The 14,499-nt window shown below is 47.7% G+C and overlaps 1 protein-coding gene across 1 annotated transcript in view; it reads right to left on the bottom strand.

Moving 5' to 3' along the window:
* The window catches only part of SLC12A9 (solute carrier family 12 member 9), a 681,455-nt gene that overhangs the window by 561,711 nt on the left and 105,245 nt on the right, over nt 1-14,499 (bottom strand). The gene's annotated exons all lie outside the window — the stretch shown is intronic.

Genomic DNA, 14,499 nt, shown 5'->3' with positions numbered 1-14,499 from the left:
GATCAAAGGATTGGCGGGGCAGCATCCAATTCAGGGGTTATTTTGGATACTCAAAGAACTGGAGGATTGCTGTGCGATTCCACAACAAGTAAAAGACCAATTGGTGTCTATCCATCAAAAACACTATGATAAACAAACTAAAGAAAAGTCAAAAGGACACCTCTTCCAAACCAGAACTGGGACAAGGTGCCGGTGCAGCCTCCTCACCCCCATGTACTACGGATGACCATCGTAAATTTGACTTCCGGCCCATTAGTGAGCAATACCTACCAAACTCCTCAGGCAATTAAAACCTACACCCTGTAAGGACGATATCCGTCCCGCCCTTACTATCAAGGAATGTTGCCCGCAGCTTGTTCCCCTAATTACTAAATTCATAAATGCCTTGTTTAGAGAAAGCTCTTTCCCCTCGAAAATTAAATAAGCCTGGATCCTCCCGCCCACCCCCCCTCCCCTCCCCCGTTAAGGAAAAAAAAGCCACCTTGGACGCAAGCATGCCAGGTAATTATCAGCCAATTACGAACGCCCCTTATTTATTGAAGATATTAGACAAGGTAGCTCAACTACAAATTGAAGGATTCTTGCTCTGGCACAATATCCTGGATCAAAAACAATCTGGCTTCCGATGCGCCTACAGCACAGAGACAACTCTAATTGATCTCAAATTTAACATATTCAACATTTTTAATGAGGAAAATACAGCTATGCAGGTGCTGCTAGACTTGTCAGCAGCATTTGATCTTGTGGATCACTCCACTTTAGCGGAAAGACTTTGTAGCACAGCACATTTCTCAGTTGAAGCAGCGGACTGCATACTTTCATTTTTGTCCAATTGCAGGGCCAGAGTCGTCCATCAGGAGTCAGTGGCAGAGGAGTTCTTAATGGCATGTGGTGTGCTTCAGGGCTCATGCGTGTCGCCAACACTGTTTAACACCTTTACGATTCCATTATTCAATTAATCTATGCAAATTATACTGACACGCAGTGCCTTGTGCCACTGTTGGAGACTACGTTGCCGCTGCCTCTGCCATGAATGTTACCTATAGTTTGATTCAAACCTGGATGCGTGCCGACAAGCTTGCACTTAACTACAAGACGGAGCTTATGGTGGTAGGCACTGCCCCTCAATTGCGGAAGCTTGCCCAGGAATACCAGAGGTTCAATAATGCTGGCTGCTCCAGCCCGCAGAGCACTGTGATCAAATAACACCTGCCTCTTGGTAACTCCACGTGCCAAACTCTCCTGTGTGCCACAGGGGTCTTTACCACATGCTGCACCAAAACACAAAAAGCACTTCAACTTGATTTGCAAGCATGTTCTTCGCTACCTGGATTTAAACAGACTGAAAACCATGTTCAGCCGACCCGTTTAATTGGTTTCTTAATGGAATGTTTCATAATGGTGTCCCTGATCACAATTCCCTTCTCTTTTTTTCGATTGTTGTTTGTTCTGTTAAGTGCTTCTACGCCTGTGTGCCTCTGTTAGGAGCAATAGAATTAAATAAATACAAAGTAGCGCAGCAGATCCCCTCAATGGATCAGCACCAGCTCCAGTGAAGACCCAGCGAAGCCCTGCTCCTCAGCATGATCTCAAGAAGTTCCTCATTTGTGTTTTGACCCCTGCTCGAGGATCCGTGCATACCGAGCCTTCAGAAGTGTTCCTAGACTAACAAGTGGTCTGACCAGCTCTCTTCTGGGCTGCCTCGCTGCAGCCGTTGCCATTCCAAGTGCATCATTGATCTTGGAGGATCTTCAACTAGTGCTACAAGACGCATGCTCCTACATTTTCAGCCTTCCATTACCAACAAAAGGTGTACGGGGCCTGCTCCTTTGTTCGTCCCTGGAAGATTTCCCGTAACCGCCCGATCGTGGCGACTCCCTTTGCAATCAGTCTTCTTTGCATCTTAGAGGTATCCCGAGATTGCTTGCTGCACAGAAATCTTATTTTCTTCATTTGGGTGTTCCGCTGGAAGTGAGTTTACGTGCCTCAACTTTACTTAACGTTCGAATCATAACCACTTGCATTGTCCAATCTCTTAGTAAACCTACCTAAAAGTAGAACAGTGGAACTGATCACTTTTGGGCAAAGGGTGTGCAAACCATCATAAAGTTGGACTCATTAAATGTTAGGGAAACTGTTCTCTGGATATTCTACTGTGTCTCAATTGAATTTCATGCATTCAAGAATTTACCTGTGTTTCGCTGGTTATTGAATCATAGGCTTTCTCTCTTCTCCCAAGGATGAATGCATATATCTGTTTTATATTATATTTATATATTTTCTGTGCATTTTAAAGGCCTATTAAACATTGGAATTGGAAACTGGAATTACTGGTGTTCTGTGTAAACTCAATGGGGCCCTACACCAATGTCACAGCACTCCCGAGACAAAGCCTTGCCGCTCTGCTATCTTACCTCGATTCGAATTGGCTATTCTCAGCATCCCCCTGTTCACATTAATAGATTGGCCTCCAAGAATCCACCTAGATGGTGAATTTTGGAAATCCATTTTAACATTGGAGGCACAGAGGAATAAAACCTCAGTTTAGAGGCATTAAGATGGAGAAAGTTAGTAGGCATCCAAGACAGTACTGTCTTTAAGCAGGTAGGAAGTGAAGAGAATCTGCAAAGAATGAAAATGAGAAATAGTTAAACGAATAATCTACTTGGAAGCAGTAAGAGAGCCCAAATGATGAGATGAGGATAGAGGAATCGTACAGAGACAAAGGAAAGAGGCGGACCGAGGACCAAACTCTGGGGGTAGCCTTATATCAGGAAGGAATAGTCTGAGACATTTCTCCAGCTCTGTTCGCGGAATACATTCAATCAGTGAGCGATCAGTGAAATAGAAGCACAACTCAGAAAAGCCCCATAATAATCATGACGGGATAAAGTAGAAAAGGAGAACAGTGCCATTAGGCTTTCTGGCTTTTCTGGCTTTTAGTTCCCCGGAAAAACACTATCGGGGGAGGGGAGTGCTTCCTTGGTTTAAACCGAAACATTCTTACATGTTACATAACCCCTCCACCCCAAAAACCAGTGCCTTAGCGTGAGCAATGATGGGAGGAAGTTTGTGGGGGGTGAATAGGTGGCCAGAGAGGGGGCTTAGCATACAATTGGAGAGGTTCTCATTTCTCCCTTCTCCCAGTGGGCCTGTATGCTTTCACCCATTGCATCCTCGCCCACCCCCCGACCCAATTAAAAAAAAAAACACTGAACATTCCATTTTACATTGTGCTGGTTGTAAAAATAAATATTGTAGATCAATAGGAGCCATTTCTCTGACTGCTGATTCACGTCTCAAAATTCCTCAAAATTCCTCAAAATAGCCTTTGACCACTGGCATATTTTATGTACGAAAAATGGTTTAACATGTATTTTTCAGTGTCTCCATTTGTGACCAGACCACAGACAACAAAAAATATATGTTTCACCGTTTTTGTAAAAAAGTATTTGTCTGTGGGCAGGTGCAACTTTGAGCAATTGTAGCCGATGTTGAGCGTTTTTATGTGACAGATTCATGCACCCCCACAAAAGTACACATTTCAAAATGTGCCACTATTCGATAAAATAGCCCTACTTAGTGACACATACTTTTCAATTAAACAAGGATGTGACGTAGATTTTGTAGCATACATATTTGTGCCCCAGGCTGTTTTGTGGCCATTTCAGTATGTAGTGAATAAGATATTCACAGGCTCAGTAAAATCCTTCCTTTTTTTGTAAAATAAAATATGTACCAGCGTACATGGGTGTTTTGAGAGATTGCAGCCACCTTCTGCTTATACGCAAGCTAAAACTGTTAGTTTTGCCAATGCTTGCTTTCAACAGGACTTAAGCGAAGGACGTGCACAGTGGTTATGAATCCGAGTGGCTGAAGGCAGATCCAGTTAAGACCTTTTTAATACACCAGTAGCAGGTTTACAGCTCGATTTAAGTAACTCTCAGAATATAGCTTTGAAAAACACTGGCAGGCACTTCACTTCGAGTGCTAGGTTTGATGGTAAAGCTTGATTAAAGGGAGCTCAAAGAGTTCCCAAGGAGAGGTGTTTAGGGCTTAGAGGGGCAGGAACTAGGTGGAAACGACCATAGGGATTAGCATGACCACGGGCAGTATGGGTGGGCAAATAATAAAACACCTACAAGCTTTGTGTCTCGCCTCATATGCCATCTCTCCCCATCTGTGCTCTAATGAACACTTTTCGGTTTATAGGTGGCGCAAACACCACCTAAGAGCCCAGACTAAAAATGGCTTTGAAATTTGCCACACCTCCTCTCAGCACTCCCAGACCACTGAAATACTTTTTTTCTTTTACTAATAAAAACAATGCAACATTGTATTTGAAATTTGCCACACCTCCTCTCAGCACTCCCAGACCACTGAAATACTTTTTTTCTTTTACTAATAAAAACAATGCAACATTGTATTTGCATTATCTGCATTCATGCTCCCAGGCCCTTTGCTTCTGTTCCTGTACAAATGTTGAGATAGGACAAGCAACAGGTGAAAGTGATGTGGGTGTTTAAGAAGTCGGCGACAAAGTACATTGTTGCACAGTATTGTTACACTTTTAAGTCTCTTTCTACTCCAGCGCACTGAGGCGCTGCCAACCCTCCCTAGTCTCCACTTGAACGCCTGTGTAAAAATAGGACTAAGCAAGTTGACCTTAAACATTTTGTTGCACCCAAGTGTTGAAACTACATGTACAAAAATCAAATGTCATTATTTAGACTCATGGTGCTTTGCATTCTGACACATTCAGGCTTCTGTCCGAGAGGGGTAAAACAAAGCTACAATTATCCTCTTATTGCGTAACATATTTCTATAAGGATGTATATAGTTTGTTAGAGGGGTGTACCATGATGTTAGTTTAGAGTATTGTTAGTTTAGAGTATCCTTGAAAGAAATAAATACATCTTTCTACCAACTAGAGCCTGGAAGAGATTTGTGGTCAAAATTCTATCTTTCAGACTGGGCTCAAATCCCTGCATCAAACGTATGATCTTAGGCAAAACATTTGATCTCCATGTGACTTATCCATGAACTGATTTTGTCTACATTGGACTCTAGAAATAAAATGCCCCACTCATTCCATTGATGCATAAATAACAGTGACCATTCATGGAGTGCCTGGAAAATAAAAATGTCAGCGGTGTGTAACAGAACATATATTGCACATCACAAATTGTGTTTGCCCTTTGGTTTTCTCTTGACAATTTCTTGTAATGTTGCTTTCCATGATACCATCAAATATCAAAGCCTCATGCCACTTCCTGTAACATACTTTTCTGTGATTTCATACTGATGTCAATACATAGACAAATTAGGGCCCCCTGCATATCCTTTATCACACAGGTCATCGTACATCATAGAACCTGCCCTGTTTATTGTTAAGGGCATCATTATGTGCACAAAATTGCCTACCTCCTTTTCAGAGTCAGCATCTCACTGACATCTGTTGCTGGCGTTCTCAGAAGAAGCGTATTGGCTACCTCTTTTGAGAGACTGTTCCTTCAATAGCCTGTCCATTGAGAACACTTTATTTCCCATAATATGTCTACTCCAAAATGTATGCATGTTTATAAACGCATGTTTTTCATACACACTGAATAAACATCAGCAACAACAAAAATATGTATAAACACTGATAAACACAGGGTTCCATTTGGCGAAAACACTGGCAAAAACACCACTGAAATTGACAAAATAAACACTGAAAACCAGAAACCCCAAGTGTGATCCACAATGTCAAAAACTGAAGAAAGATCAAGGAAAGTGTTCAGCATAGCATGTGGGGAGGTGAACCTGCAGGATGACTGCCGCAGAATCCTTTCAGTTCTGGAATACAAGTGACTGGAAGGTCATGCACTTACAGGGGAAGGGTGATCCCTAACTTTCGGGGACACAAGGAAGAATTGGCACATGGCTTCACACTTGGCATTTTGTCTCCCCTGCAACTAAGGTCTCTTGTTGTCCTCCACCTCAGCTACCTAACCCTGCCAAGAGGGGGCTTGGTGGGGGTGGATCCTCGGTAAAGACAAAAAATCAGTTTCAGTTTCGTTTCTGAACTGTATTTCTACTAGTAACCAATCACTGGTCTCTGGGTCATACTGCCCCCAGCCAATGACTGCCCTTTGCCTCAGCCCCTCCTCTGGCAGCCATCTTCAGATTTGGTACCACATAAAGTGGCAGTAGGACCAAGAGAAGAGCCGCAGAGGGGTAGGCAGGAGGGTTCGCATGTGAATCCATGCCAGACCCATGCTGGAGAACAACAGCTATAGGTAAGTAACTTGTTCCTTCTCCAGCACGGGGTCTGGCATGGATTCACATGCTCATGAATACAAGAATACATAGCAGTACACACATACACAACCACAGGAGGTGGCAATGCTCAACATTAAGCTTTTCAACAACTCAACATTAAGCATCTGGAAATGGAAGCCTTCGAGAGGGCCTTCCCTTGGTTCACAGGTCCAAAGTTCACAAACAGCTGTGATGTTTTCCGAAAACTCTCCGTGCGGTCCATGTAGAACTTCAGCACTCTAGCGACATCCAGCGAGTGCAAAGTCCTCTCAGCCGGTGACGAAGGGGACGGGAAGAAAACAGGAAACACCAAGGCCTTGTTGAGATGGAAGTCCGACGGCACCTCGGCATGAAGGAGTGGTGCGTCCTCAGCACCACCCTCGTCTCATGGAATGTCAGGTATGGAGGTTTACAAGAGGGCCTGGATCTCACCCACTTGCCGTGCGGAGGTGATGGGCACAAGAAACGCTGTCTTCCACAACAGGACCTTCAACGGTGCTGAATGCAAAGGCTCGAATGGCAGCCCCATGAGCCTGGTCCGCGCCAATTGGGGTCCCACACTGGGGCCGGAGCCTTCACCGGCGGGAACGATCAGAACAGTCCTTTCATGAACTCCTTCACCAGGCAATGAGACCATAGAGATGACCGCCCCTGAGTTCGGGTGTAGCGGGAGATAGCCGCCAGATGGATCTTGATGGAGGCATGCGCCAGCCCCGCCTTGGGCAGCGATAACAAGTACGGCAGCACTTGAGGGGCCGTAATCCGCAGAGGGTTAATCTTCTGTGCACGGCACCACACAGAGAACCTCTTCCATTTGTGTCCATAGCACTTGAGAGTCGAGGACGCCGTGGCCATTGCAAGCACCTCCTTGCAGTCCACTGGGATAACGTACCCTCCGAACTCTAATGCTGCAGGAGCCAGGCCTGCAGGTTCAACGATCCTGGGTTGTGATGGAGGATGGCGCCTCCTTCCCTGGTGAGAAAATCCGCGTCCGTCGGTAGTTTGACCGGGGGATACGCTGACAAGTCCAGGAGGTCCGGAAACCAGATCTGCCTTGGCCATGCCGATGCGACGGGGATCATCTTGCACCGGGACCGTCTGAGTTGACTGATGAGTCGCAACGGCAACGGGGGGGGAATGCATACAGGAATAGGCCATCCCAGGGGAATGAGAATGCATCACCCATGCTCCCCGGTTGGGGAAACCTGCTGGCAAACCTCCGGCAATTGGCGTTTGTCGCCGTCGCGAATCGATCGATCTGGGGATTGCCCCATCGTCGGAATAGAAGATCCACTTGATCCTGCCGCAGTTCCCACTCGTGGCATGAGCGCTGCTCCCTGCTGAGTGAGTCAGCGATGGTGTTCTTTATTCCCGCCAGATGGAAGGGTACCAGGAACATCCCTTGGGCGACGGCCCAGTGCCAGAGATCCTGCACTTCCTTGGACAGGGCTGAGGGATCTGGTCCCCCCGGCTTTCGGATGTAGAACATTGTGGTGGTGTCGTCGGTGAAGACCCTTACCACTTTGGCCTTAAGGGACGGAAGGAACGACCTGAGGGCCCAGAACACTGCTCAGAGCTCCAGGAAATTGATGTGTAGTGACTTCTCCTCCGGGAGCCAAAGGCCTCTTGCGTGGATCCTCCGGTGTGGCATCCGCCAAGGAGGCATCCGTCGTCACTGTCTCCTGATGTGCTGGGGTCTGGAAGTCCATGCCCGCCGCTAGATGCTCACGGGTGCCCCACCAACGGATCGCTTGGCAGAACGTCATGTTGAGTGAGCTCCTGTCTTCGAAGCTGCCCGCTGCTTGCATCCAACAGGAGTCGAGAAACTCCTGCGGTGCTCGCATCCGTAACCTGCATAGGCGCACGAGGTAGATGCACGAGGACTTCATTCCGAGTAGGGACTTGATACTTCTCACCCTGCCCACGTCCATAGTCAACAGCCGTTGTACCTTGCCGAGGATAGCCTTTGTCCTTTCCTCCAACGGCAAAGCCAATCGCGCCGAGTCTGGCTCCCAGGAACAGGGCGTCTTGCGATGGTACCAAGTGGGATTTCGCGAAGTTGATCGAGAATCCCAGATCCGTGAGCAGTTGGACAGTCTTCGCTGTGTGATCGACGGCGAGTTCCCTTGACTTTGCTCGGATGAGCCAATCGTCCAGGTAGGCGCAGCCGCACAGCCACTGGTGCTAGACTATTGAACACCCTGGGTGATGACTTCAATCCGAAGGGAAGGGCCTTGAACTGATAGGGTTGCCCTTGTACCACAAATCGTAGGAATTTTCAATGTCCTTTTAGAATGGAGATGTGGAAGTAGGCATCCTCCTAGTCCAGCGACGATAGGAAGTCACCTTCCTCTATCTGTCCCAGCACATGCTGGAGGGTGGCCATGTGGAATTTTTGGGACTTGATGTACTTGTTTAGACGACGAAGGTCCATGATGGGTCACCAACCGCCGGTCTTCTTCCGGACAAGGAAGTACCGCGAGTACACTCCGGAGGCCATTTGGGACGAGTTCAATAGCACAATAGCTCCCTTTCTTAGCATGGTTCGTACCTCCAGAAGCAGTTGAGGGATGTGGTTTTCTGTCCGGGCCACAGGTGGAATACGGGGACACCTTTTTTGAAATTCCAGAGTGTGCCCGCGGGCCAGGGCATCCAGCACCCAACTGTCGGTGGAGATGGACTCCCACACGCTGACGAATTTCATCAGCTGGCCTTCCACCGGGGTGTTCGGGTTGGGTCCCGACGCCACGGCCGGTTCAACCCTGTTTTGTCACGGCCTTGCCTCCTTGGCGATGACGAGATCCTCTGGTCTGGCCGTGTCCTCTGTAGGCTTCCTGCGCAAAGGAGCGGGCCGCTTGGCGGTACGAGGAATCGCCGCCAAATCCTTTGGAGGCACCTTGCTTGCCTCCGGAATTTCGGAAGGACAGCCGACGTTTAAGAACGCCCAAGGCACGAGCCGTCTCGGTGTCCGCCTTGATGGCCTACAGTGACTCGTCCACTGTCTTGCCGAACAGGTTGTTCCTGTCGAAGGGCATGTCCAGAACCCTGGTCTGCACGTCCTGGAGGAAATCGGTGGCCTTGAGCAACTGCGCCGGTGAAGGCAAACGTCGTTGCCCAACTGGCGAAACCAAGTGTCGGCGATGTCCGTGGCCACTGTTATGGCGTGGTCCGAAGCCACCTCGCCTTCCTGTAGGATTTCCAGGGCCTTAGCCCTCTGGTCGTCTGGGAGGAAGTACAGGAGCGGAGCGATCTTGAACCACAGCTCCCTGCCATAGCATGCCACCATCTCGAGGGCGTTGGCGGCTTTAATCGTTGTCGCCGCCGACGAGATGACCTGTCGTCCCATGGCATCCAGCTTCTTCCCCCTCGGCGTCTGGGGGGGTGGTGGGGTGTAGAAGTTGAGGCTGTCGCTCCCGCCAATTTCTTCTTGGCCACCGCGGGGACCAATGAATCCGGGGACGGCTGTGCTCTGTGGCACATAGGGTCAGAGTCTGGGACCCGATACTTCTTCTCGTACCGGTCTCTCTTAGCGGGAGCCGTGGCCGGGTTCTTCAGGGGTGCCAGCCCCTCGTTACAGATGTTGTCCAGTAACAGGACTGAGAGGACAGTCTTCCTCTTGGCCTCCCGTCGTTGGTAGAGGAAGCCCTGCTTCTTCTGTTCTTCGGGACAGAGCTGGAAGAGCTCAGATACCCTGGCGATCATGGCGTGGAAGGAGACAATTTCGTCGGGGGGTGGAGAGGTCCGGGGAGGTGGTGATGGGATGTCCATCCCGTCGTCGTTGTCATCATCATCCGTCCCCGTCATCGCCGTCTCCGTTCCCATCTCATCCCTCGGAGGAGGGGATGGGGGTGAAGACTGGAAGGCGGGGTGGACTCATCTCCACTTGTTAGGTGGGCTCCCCGATGGTCCAGGCTCCGCTGGGTCGTCGGTGGGGGGGGTAAGGGCATCCTTGTCCTTATTGCCGTACACAGGGCCTGTATAGCCATCAGGATAGCTCCTGAATTGTCCCCTGGTACGGGTACCGGCTGCAACGGGACTAACAGCTGGGGCATGGGGCCCCCCGCGGCCCTATCTTCCTCGTCGGCTCCCCCATAGCTCTTTACGTCGGCCTCGTCGGGATCCTTCCCATGGGCCCTGTATTTGAAAAAACGCAAAACGCTGTAAGAGCTCGAGAGCTACAGCACGAGGACTCCCAACACTTAAACGTGCAGTAAAAATCTGAAGATGGCTGCCAGAGGAGGGGCTTAGGCAGAGGGCAGTCGTTAGCTGGGGGCAGTATGACCCAGAGACCAGTGATTGGTTACTAGTAGAAAGACAGTTCAGAAACAAAACTGAAACTGATTTTTGTCTTTACCGAGGATTCCCAGCCTGACGACGGGGAATATTCATGAGCATGTGAATCCATGCCAGACCCCCATGCTAGAGAAACCTTTCTCGCACGTTATCACAGGTATTGACCCTTGCAACTCTCCTACATCCATGTTCTAATCTCCACCCTCTTTCACCCTAGCTACAGCCAAGAAACTCTGACACACAAATAGGAAAACACTCAGTTTGCCCTGGTTTGCACTCCAAATGACATACCCCATCGCCGGCCCAGACAATCAAGATGGTCAGTTAAAAGGATCATGCATGGACCACCACCACAAAGTAGACAAACACAAAGCAAAATAAAGCACAACATAAAAACACAAATCAATTAGCTAGCTATTGGACACCAGGGCATTTTGTTGCTGCAATATCATGTAACTGGTAATCAGCAAATTATGCCCCCGACACGAACTAGATGCATAGCGGGCAAATCTAGATTTGAGCCACAGCACTGACTGTGCCTGATCACTAAGACACTGTGAAAAATGTTAATTATATAATCGTAAAAACTAAATCAAATTTCAAAATGGTTAGGAGACTTAATGCATATCATTGTTCCTGTGCAAGTTATAAAATACAATCAGAATTGGTTGAAAGTTTGCTAACACATGCAGGTTTACTAAATATGTCAATGGTCAGCTCAATGTGCCAAACCTTTCAATTTAAACATCCACCTGCCACTTTCCATTACACCATAATCATATTTTAATGTTGTTCTAGTTTTAACAGTGCCATGCATGCCAGTGTTCCTGTGCTTAAACACATGCTAGCATCTACAACGCTTCCAGAAAATTATTGTGCAGGTCTAATAAATGCCAAGCCAATGTAATCCCTTGGAAACAGATTCAAATTCAGGTGTCTATATTGCCCCAGAAAAGCTGGAGTCCAAACAAACCAACGCTCATGTTTCCCCAGTAAAACACTATCACATCAACATGATTATTTGCTTTAATGGTGGAACACTTGCAAGACATTTTAATCTGACATTACAATTTTCTGGGGCAAAATACACACACTCCCATGTGAAAATAGTGCTGCTGGAAACATATCCGTGTTGCCTCAATTAAGCACCTGGTCCAGCTTGTATCTGCGTAGCACCAGAACTACCCGATGCCACATCCCATTACTCCATAAATTGTCCCATATCCCAGTGCCCCATGAAATTCTGCATTTCTCTTTGAGAAGGCAGGGAACACCTACCGGGGAGCTGACCTGGCCCCCCGGGCAGCAAAGGAGCACACCCATTCAAAAAGGAGTAGCCTCACACCAGGGTGCTGCATCTCAAAATCTATTTTTCTTAGCGACAAGGGGATGTGATTGTATTGAATAGGCAGGAGTGCTCTGGTCAAAGGAAGAACTTCCTCCATCTTGTTTCTCTCAGTATCTCTCTTTCATGTCCCCTGCACTTCCTCTGGAGCAAAGCATGTTGGGTAGGACAACAGAAGGGCAAGGTCCACTCCATTCAAGAGCAGGGATTGGACCACTAAGGTAGCTAGTTTTAGTGCAATCACCTGGGGACTTGTGCCTTTAAAAGAAGGGGCCTCAACCCCTTCCTCAAATTCATCTTCAAATTCATTCAGATCCTCTCAATATCCGCAGATTCGGTCTCGAAGAACACACTGAACTTTCTTTGCACTTTCCAAAGACCTCAGCCTGAAGCTAAGAAGAAGCCGTGCAAGGCAGAAAAAAGATCTGGCCCCTGCCCATTCGCAGGACACAATGGGGTTGAACCTTTGCTGTAGATCACGACCTGCCACTCTGCACCGGAATCTCCTAAAGCTGAGAGAGCGGAACTGACCCAACCTGTCCTAGTGTCCCTTTGAGTGGACCTCACAGCAGCCACAGGACCAGACTAGCAGATGCTCCCTGTTCTGCGGCACCGAACCGGTCGCTCTGTATTCACTGTACCGCAAATGAGAGGGAAGATTCTGGGGCTGGCTTTTGCGCTACTCCATCAATCCCCAAACTATTGCCTGCACCTCAAACCAGCCTGATGCTGCATCGTGCCCTAGATCGATGCCGGGACTGGATCCAAAATCACTGGCAAGTCGCACTGACCAGGGGTTACCAGCCACGGCTCTACCCAGATAACCCTCGAAACACCACCTACACACACCTGCACAACTACACCTACAAGATCACTACTTCAATGACCGTCACCAGCTGACTCAAATCACTGGAGCATCAGGCATCAACACCTCCCAGCTGCTACAGCCCGACGCGGTCTGGCCCAACTGCAAAGTGATCCTGGGACGCCCCAACCTTCATTGTTGAGAGCCCTTTTGACAGCATAGAGTGACCGCATATGCCCCCTACTCGGCGCCCGCTTGCTGCCTGGGCCCACACGATGCAACGTCCCCGAACCGAGCTTGATAAGCTTGCATCAACATTCGACTTCGAATCTGACTTTTGTCAACCCACCAAGAACACTGAATCCAGGTATTGTTTACTCCCAACTGCCCCCCCCCTTTGTTCTCTTGGGCACTAAAGATTGGTTAAATCACGATTAAGCACGTTTTTCTCAATGGCATATCCTTGTCATGGCTGGAAACTTACTTAATACCTCTGAAACCACGCTCAGAGTGCTATATTCCTCAGTCTGTTGCATCTTCTCGGTTTTTCAATCGGGGTGGTTTTTTTTGCAGGTGGTGCGTTTAATTAAAGTACAGATATTTTTATAGTACCTGGATTGGTCTTTCCCTCTATTGTGGACGGTGTTTGGGCCCCCACTGGTTCACCTTCACACCCCTCTTGAGAGCAGAGCCTTCCCTCTGCCCACATTACCACAAAAGGTGAAGGAGGTATATCTCTATGATTGCATTGGGTTTTGGTTTGTAGAAGTGTGAGGACTGAGTGGGCCATTTTACCCCTAGACATCCATCTACTCCTATGGAGCAGAATCCAGTTAGTCACAGTTGTCCCATTGCATGCCCCTTTGTCTCCCTGAATTGCCCCATGGCACCCACAGAACAGCAGTAGGTCACATTACCCCCTCATGTTACTTACAACATCTTCAGAACCAAAGTGTGCACTTTATCGGGTAACCAGTATTAGATGGACTCTGTGGTGAAAGCACCTTAAACAAGTGTATAAAGCAGAGTTCCGCAACTGTGGCACTGCAGATGTTTTTGAATATGACTCCCATGATTTCTCATCAACAACTATGCTGGCTAGTGCATATGAGTGTTGTAGTGCAAAATACTGAAAGTGCCAAAGGTTGCAAGCCCCTGGTAGAGAATAGAAACTCTTAATATATAAACGGCAGAACCAGTCAAAAAGGGACACATTCAGACCGCCCTACCCACTGGCAATAGGACTAATATATTATCTCAAAGGAAGGTTTGTAACTCCAATCACTCATATATCACCGTCTGGAAACTACTTCACCAATGTCCTGGGCAAATGTTGGGCGCAGGAGTGGAGACTTGCCCTCACAACTAAAGTTAAAACATGTGTAGGGATGTCAAAATGGACTTACAGGAACAGTTTTACTAAAGAAATCAAACACTTTTATTACATAAACAAATAAAATCATTTCACTTTTAATAAAATCATTTTGTACAAGCCACATGTTTACTAACAGAAATATTGTCCCTGAGGAATGTCTGGCTGATTGAAGCTCAAGGACAGAAACATGTACATGTATAGGGCATAGTAGGGAGCGTGGAAAGGGGTAGTGTTACTCGTGTACACTCATGTTCCAAGAATCTAAGTTTGATCCTATGAATGATCTTGAGATGATGTGGATACGTTCTTTTGACACTAAACTTGTTAATGTGTGTATCGAGTTAATGTGTCTATTGTGAGAAGTCCGAGGGTGTTCCC

Source organism: Ambystoma mexicanum, chromosome 1p (genome assembly GCF_040938575.1).
Source record: "Ambystoma mexicanum isolate Mex_15411 chromosome 1p, UKY_AmexF1_1, whole genome shotgun sequence".
Taxonomy (NCBI): Eukaryota; Metazoa; Chordata; class Amphibia; order Caudata; family Ambystomatidae; genus Ambystoma; species Ambystoma mexicanum.
This window is presented reverse-complemented; position numbering and strand designations above follow the sequence as displayed.